Raw genomic sequence first — 6,340 nt, 5'->3', positions numbered from 1 at the left:
TTTTGTAGCCAAACCCAACCAGGTCTGTGTTTCCTGGTTCACCAGCTCTGTTCTTCTCACCCCTCTGAGGTGGGATGGGAGCAGTGCTGAGACCCAAAAAGCTGCCAGAAACACCCCAAAAAAGTTACCAGAACTCCCCCAAAATTAACGAGCCCCCTACAAATTCCAAGCAGATGCCGGTCCTTCCATCCTTGTGCTTTGCTGCTGGTTAAAAGTAGGTTGGAAATACAATCCTATCTATTATTATTGTTACACCAAATATTGATCTAATATGATAATGTTAATTAAACTTTAACATATGTGTGCAGGTGACTCCTTGCTGGGGTTTGTGCAGGAGGAGGCTCTGGGGTGGCTCCTCCAGCCTCAGCCACTCCCCCCAGGGCAGTGATGGTGAGGAGCAGCCCCGTGACGAGCCCGGTGACCCCCAGGGGCACCTTTTTGTCCTGGATGGGCCTGAGGCTGAAATGTGGGGACAAAGCCCATGGAAGGGGCACAAAGAGCACCCCACAGCCCCAGCTCTTGTACCCCCCGGGTCCCTTCCCCACCTCCCAGCACAGCCCCAGGCCCGTGGGGGGCTCCAGGTTCAGTTTGGGGGGGATCCCAGTGCTGTCAGCGGCACCCAAGGATCTTTGGGGCTGCATCCCCCCCGTGCCCCCTTCCAGCATGGGATGGGCACCCCCCCAGCCCCACAGCTTGCCAAGCCCTTTGGCCTTCCTTCCCTGCTCCTCCCCGGCAGGAACTGGCCTGTTGGAGGGGACTTGCAGCCTTTGGGCTGGGCCAGGCTGTGCAAAGGAGCTGCTGCCAGGCCATGGAGGGTCAGGCTGAGGGGAGGAGGCCGGAGCCCCCAGGCTGTGGCACTGGGGAGGCCCTGGGGCGCCTCTCTGGGCTCTGGGGCCTGGAGATTTCTCTGCCCTGGGCCAGGCCATGGCAGAGGCCCCTGGGGGGGTGCCCACACCCAGCACTGCCCCGACAAGGCCTCTGAGCAGGGCTGCCCTCCAAGCACCCCCTGCCCAGGCCGCAAAGACTTGGCACAAACCAGCCCCTCAGGACCCTGCCAAAGTGGCCCCAAACACACCCAGGGGAGGCCCCAAGGAGGAGACAGAAACCCCCCACATTTCTTTGGGTGGTCTCAACCCAAAGGGCTCCACACCTGTTTTCCTTTGTAACCCACCTGCTCTAAAATAAATGCTCTCTCTCTCTCTCTGCAAACACTGATCATCCAGGATTGTTTCACTTTAATTCACTCCAAGGGATACAAGAATCAAACAAAAGTTCCTCCAGCCTGGCAGAGTGGGCTGTAACACTCCCCCATGGCTTTTGGAACTGATTTAGTGCCCACACACACAAAACTCAAACACAGCTTTGAAACAACCTCCCCAAAAGAGGAGCTGGTTTTCCTGGTGCCTCCCTCCGCTCTCTGCTGCAGCAGCTCCATCGCAGCAGCCCAGTCTGTGCAAACCAAGCCAGTTCCTGCTCAGGCCGGGAACTGGGCACTGCCAAATGCCTGATTTGGGGCACTTTCCTGCCAGGAAAGTCAAGCCCCCTTTTCCCTTCAGCGGCTTGAGGTGATTTGAGCCTTCAAAGCACCAGGACTGCCTTTGTTTTCCCAACTCAGCCTTGGCTCCTGCCGGCTCTGTGTGCCCTGGGAAGGTGTTGTCTCAAGGACTTGCACAGCTGATAATCCCCCAAACTCCCCCCAGGCAGTCACAGCCTTTTTCTAACCCTCTTCCTTTCCCCAGGGCTGGTTTTGTTCAGTTTCCTGTCCCAGCCTTTGCTCACTCCTCTTGTCACTGCTCCAACCTCCCACATCAGGAACATTTTACCATCTGGTTCATGGTTTTTCCTAAATTCTTTCCCTGCTCATCCTTTCCCTGGCCATGCACTATTCCCCAAGGCAAAGTTCAAAATTCACAGGTTCACCAAAGCAAAACTGACCCCAGCAGAGCCATTTGTGGAATATTTGGAAGGAAAGAACCCAAAGAAACAGGACAAGCATCCACTGGCACAGAATGTGGATGCTGCTGGGGGGGCACTGGCAACTGCAAAGAATTTTCATATTTATTAAAACTCTCCCTAAACCCTGACATCAACAAATTCCAATTATTACCAGGAAATGCACCTGGCATTTCCTCCATAGGTAAATATTCTCCAGGTAAGAACCCTCTGCCTGTGTCTGCAAAGGAAGAACTGAAAGGATCATTTTTCCCACCCAAACCCTTGATTTTTCAAGAAGGTTTAGTTGATACAGTGATTTTTACTGTCTCCAACTCCCAAACTCCTCCTGCCCCAGGCTGCAATTAGGGCATTTAGTTTAGGGTATTTTTGGAAAAAAATGGGTGGGGGAGATGTGGCAGGAAGAATGTAGCAATGAACCATGGGAGTTGTGGTCTCCCAGGTTCTCAGACAATATTTGACTGTCATTGGTTAGAGGGTCACGTGACATGTTCAGGCGTGGTATTTAAACCTTGGCAGTTTGAATAAACGGTAATTCTGCTCTGGCACTTGTTCGTGTCTGAGTGGGGTTCGTGCCTTGAACAGCACCTCAAATGGCCGTCCGATAAGGGACTTCAGCAGGTTACCGGCAACCAGGAGCAGCAGCTCTGGGGAACCTGTCCGGGGGTGTCCCTATTGCCAAAACCAAAAGGAAGAAAAGAAAGAATTCAGCGTGCTGGGTTACCTCTGCAAAAAGGAACAAAAAAGGAAGAAAAAAGGACCAGAAGAAAGGACAACAGAGCTTCAGCACAGAGGTAACCAAAAATTGGCGAATATGGGAGGGTGGTTTACCCGTCAGGAGGGAATTACTCCAAAAATCAAACAAACAGCTGAAGCTATCTCTCAACTTTTACAAGAACAGAGCATAACCATAGAAGAAAGTAAGTTATGGGACTTGTTATATTGGATTTCGTTGCATGAACCTGCATTACCTCTGTCTGGACCTTATCAAGTATCATCTTGGAGGAAAATAGGGAACAAAATTATTGAAAAGGCCAGTGAGGGAGAAACAGGCGCCCTCAAGAATTTGGCTACATGGAAGGACATTATGATAGCTTTGAATAAGCACTACAGAAAGGCAAATGCACCCGGGAGAGTGGACTTCCCCCCCCCCACTCTTTTCCCCTCAACCCCCCCCCTTCAACCTCAGCCCCCCCACCGACCGAGCGGGGCAGGGGGGGGATGTATGTTGGCCAGGGGGGATGGGGGGGAGGGGGAGCCCTTGGGGGGAACGGTGCAGTGGCAGCGTGTGGTGTGGAGGAGCATGGCTTGGGGGCTGGCAGCATGAGCATGGCAGCAGGGGGGGATGCTGGCTTTATGCCAGCGCCCATGGCTGCAGCTGAGACCATGCCATACAGAGCAGCAAGCGGTGCTGCTGGAGCCGGGGACCGTTACAGAGCAGCGTCCACCCCTGGACCGTTACGGGGCGACCGTTACACAGCAGTTGCACAGTCAACGTGCAGAAGGAGAGTGGCACCGGAGGCACCGCCATGTTGCCCCTGCCGTACGGCAGAAGTGAAGCCACCACCCCCAGGTTCAGGCGTTTCGCCGGGAAGGGGGGAGGATGACTATGACGGACAAATAGATCGTGAGTCTATAGAGGACACAGAAGAGAATCTCCTAGCTCCCTTTAGCCAGGGCGGTCCACTAACACCCTTTGGCTGCACAGCAGCCATGAGACCGCTGCAGAACAACCACGCAGCAACATGGACACAGCAAGCTTACTCTGACCGTGAGGCGGAAGTGAAAGTGCCTCTTCCGTCACCACCAGTTCAACCAACTCACAACAAATGCACAACAGTTAAAGCATCACTGTGGCTCTCCTACCCAGAAACCAACCCACAGCCCTCACCAGCCTCAGAACAACTTCTATGCCGAAGATGACCTGATGGAGGAGGAAGAAGAGATATTGAATCCCTAGAAAGCTTAGCTGAGCTGTGGCAAACTGAACTCAGCAAGACAAGAGAACCAGAAAAAAGACAAGCAGTTTTGAATCCTGCAAAAGAGGAAGAACAGCAAACATGGCTACAGCTACTATTTCAGCTCGAGGAAGAAGATGCAGACTGGGAAAGCACACAGAACATCTGCCTACCCAAGCCCAGACCATCAGCAAAGTCAAAGCTACCGACGTTGAAGTGGACAGCACGTGTACTGACTGCGTTGCTGGCGATTACAGCTGTTGGTTTTGTACTGCGAGAATTTCAGCTGGAACAACACCATCCACCTCCTGACAGAACCAACAACCTAGAGGTAACATTGCAAAACACAGCAGACATACAGCTATCAACTACCATGTTTAATTTTCTAAGTCACAAAAGGACAACTTTACTAATTGACAGATTATCTGCTATTATAAAAAGTTCTTTTGTGTTCCAGGGGGTAAGAATAATAATAAGAGGGGCCCCAAATCAAGTATTTACTTCTCACTATTTTAAAATGCTGTTGGACAATATGCCATACACAACATGGAAAGCCAAACTTAAACAAGTAGCAAACAGACAACCAGTTACAATTTCAACTGCAGAAACACATAACTCTTTATACACAGTCACTGCAAGAGCCTTGAGAAAGCAAAACAAACAAAACCCTCATACAACACAAGCCCAAAGATGCTCCACAAAGTTGCAACATACAACAATACACACCTCTAAATCCACTCAAAATACAAACATGCAAAGATACCACTGGACAGTACTGCCTCAGGGCATGAAAAACAGCCCGATGATTTGTCAAACAGTGGTAGCCAACATCATACACCCTGTTCGAAAACTCCACCCTTCAGCCATCATCTATCATTATATAGATGACATCCTGATAGCAGCAAAACACGGGACCGAACTACAATCCACCTTGACTGCCTTAACTGATGCCATCCAAAAAGCAGGTCTGCAGCTTGCCCCAGAAAAAATTCAATGCACCCAACCTTGGACCTACCTCGGATGGAGGATCACTCAACAGGAAATCACGCCACAAACACTGACTTTCAAAGTAACGGACACTATGACCCTGAATGATTTGCAATGGCTTTTGGGAGCCATTAACTGGCTGAGGCCTGTCTTGGGGATCACAACAGAGGAATTGCACCCCCTCTTCGAGCTACTTAAAGGTGACCCAACTCTCACATCTATTCGATCCCTAACCCCAGAAGCAAAGCAAGCTCTGGAAGTATGCTCCCAAGCTGTCGAAAACAGGCAAAGCAGACGACGACACCCTGACCTGCACATTCGCCTCGCCATCATATCCAGCAAGTTCCAACCTTTTGCTGTCCTTTTCCAATGGGATCAGGCAGAATCCGACCCTTTGAGAATTCTAGAATGGTTATTTCTTCCCCACTCTCCACCTAAGACTGTTTGGACCATTAATGACATGCTTGCTAAGCTCATCATGAAAGGTAGAGGACGTCTGCAGGAGATGGATGGAAGGGATCCTGAGACGATCTACATTCCAGCCACAAAAGACAACTTAGACTGGCTTCTTGCAGAGGAAGCTGGGTTTCAGACTGCATTAGCGGACTTCCACGGTAATATTTCCATTCACTTCCCGAAACATAAACTCTGGGCTGAAATAGGAAATCTACCCCCGATGGCCACGCGTCGCTGCAAACTACGACCAGTAAATGGAGTCACAGTCTTCACCGACGCGTCTGGACGATCGAAAAAAGCTGCCGTGACATGGAAGAACCCTGCCACAGGACAATGGGACAATAAGGTACAAACCTTGGACCAAGGTTCTGTACAGGTTTTAGAACTAGCAGCTATCCGCATGGCATTTGAATTGTTCCATGATCAACCTATGAATGTTGTCACAGATTCTCACTATGCAGCAGGGTTGGTCTCACATCTCGAAGCCTCCTTCCTTCGAGATGTCACTAATCCTCACTTATTCACAGAAATTCGTACCATATGGTTTCTTATCAACCACAGAAAATTTGATTTTTACATAATGCACACTTGGTCACACACAGAACTTCCAGGACCCATAGCAGAGGGCAATCAAAAAGCTGATGCAACTGCTATGGTAACTACAGTTCCCAAAATTCTGGAACAGGCTAAACTCTCACACCAGTTCTTCCACCAAAATGCACATTCATTAAAGAGACAATTCCAAATTACAATAAACCAGACCAGAAACATAATTATGTCATGCTCTGACTGCCAGCGAATTACCCCAATGCCAGCTAAGGAAGGGGTTAATCCCAGGGGCATAACAACCAATGAAATCTGGCAGACAGACGTTACACATATAGCTGAATTCGGTAAACTAAAATATGTCCATGTTACAGTAGACACACATTCCAGATACATTAATGCAACAGCACACACAGGAGAAAAAGCCAAAGACGTTATCA

This window comes from Pipra filicauda, unplaced genomic scaffold (assembly GCF_003945595.2).
Source record: "Pipra filicauda isolate LSUMZ 115617 unplaced genomic scaffold, ASM394559v2 scaffold786_size88705_pilon, whole genome shotgun sequence".
NCBI classification, from domain to species: Eukaryota; Metazoa; Chordata; class Aves; order Passeriformes; family Pipridae; genus Pipra; species Pipra filicauda.
This window is presented reverse-complemented; position numbering follows the sequence as displayed.